Here is a 2,037-nt window from a genome sequence, read left to right on the forward strand (position 1 = left end):
AAGTTTATTTACTCACCTGCTCATTTTATTATGAACTTTCAGGTTGGTAAATAAAATTCAATTCTGTTCTTCCTGAGCAATTAAAAGAAGCTTGAAACGCATAGGAAGTACACATTAAAAAACAATTTATATGTGGGGGAGGAATTATGAGAACGAATATACTTGCAATTGCATTGAACTCAAAACAGAAATTTCATTTTTTTAAGTTTTACTGTAAAATTAGTCTACTCCTGGCTCTTATTTCTTGTAGACTTAGCATGGTTTTTACCATGAGGATCTTTAAATTTGGACAGCTTATTTTTCTAAAATGTACTACATTCAAGGCATATGTTTGTATACTTTATAAGTTAGTACTTCATTATCCCCCTTCAGCAAAACAACAAGCCTAAATATGTTTAATGATTCTGTTTTTGCATCTCATAAGAACATTACTTAATGGTGCTTGAATTAACCAAATGAATGGAGCTAACTGATGGCTTCCTTTCTTAATGATACTGACTTTTTAGGTCATTGCTTCTGCTTTTCTTGGTCTCATTAGCCCAGGGCCACTTGCCTAGGGAATGTCCTCTGGCATTTCTGTAGATCAATGAAACGGGGATGCTTCCATGCAAACTCAGGGACAAGCAGTTTTTCTGCCATCTTCTGACTCCTATTTCTTCCACCCTGAAAATTGTCAATCTTTCAGGAGTGTTTAATTTACATTAAGGGTCATAAATATACACTGGTAGAATTTTATTACCAAAGAACTTTGTCATATTGGCATAAAAGCTTGATGAAACATGGGGTTATAGGTACAAAATTTCAACTACAAATAAAAATACCAATATAAGCCCTTTACCTTGATAAATATATTCAGCTATTATCATCTCAAACATTAGCATTGCATGAAGAAATATTGGCACAGAATGCCTTGAGTTTCATGGTAAAATAAATTGACAAATGTATGTTATTAAACTATAACAAATGCACAATTTTTCAAAAGTATGATGCCTTGTGCTAGAATATTTTAGTTCATGAATAAGATTGGAAAAATCTTAAACACATATACATAAGCATATTAAAACACATATATACTTATATATACATAAAATATATATACTTAAAACATATATACACATATATACTTTAAAAATGTACACATTTTGTACACATATATATACATATATATTTATGTACACATATATAACATGTGCACACACACATATGTACATATGTATGTACACATGTGTATACACATGTGTGTATATGTACATATGTGTATACAATGCATATGTGTACACAACGCATGTGTATACACATACATGTATGTGCACATATATGTGTATGCATGTGTGTAAATATGTGTACATGCATGTACATGTGTGTGCACACATGTGCATATGTGTGCGTATATATATGGACACACGTAACATATGTACACATATATTTTAAATATATGTATACTTAAAGTATATATACACATATATACTTAAAACACATATATACTTAAAAATCTTAAACACATATAGTTAAAATAAGAGTATTAAAACACATATATTAAAACACATGTAGTTTAAATAAGAGTATTAAAAAAAAAGTCTTTCTCGGACTTTGAGAACCGAAGAAGAGAAACAAAATGACTTTTTAGTCAGATTAAAGACCTAAAGGTATACAGAACTATATCTATATGTTTTTTCCTGAGTTGATTTAACCTCATGTGAACAATAGTTGTCTTGGAAATGGATGTATATGAACTTTAGAAACCAAACTTCCAAATGGAATTTGTTCCAGTTATGCTACAGACTGGAGGAAATGCCACACTTATTCAAAGAGTTATTTGTTACTTAGAAGTTTAAGTGTTCTGACCAGTGAAAAGTTAACAACAAAATGAAAAAAGTCTGAGGACAGCTTGATTTAAAGAATGCCAGTTTGTGACCCAGGGGATAGCTATTTGCATACTAATTGTACTGTTCCTGCTGTTGCATTCCCTTCAGCTGGAAGATCAGTCAGAAAGAGAAATTTGGCATCATCTGTGACAGTCAGACAGTGGAACGAAAA

This window comes from Oryx dammah, unplaced genomic scaffold (genome assembly GCF_014754425.2).
Source record: "Oryx dammah isolate SB20612 unplaced genomic scaffold, SCBI_Odam_1.1 HiC_scaffold_21, whole genome shotgun sequence".
In the NCBI taxonomy this organism is placed as follows: domain Eukaryota; kingdom Metazoa; phylum Chordata; class Mammalia; order Artiodactyla; family Bovidae; genus Oryx; species Oryx dammah.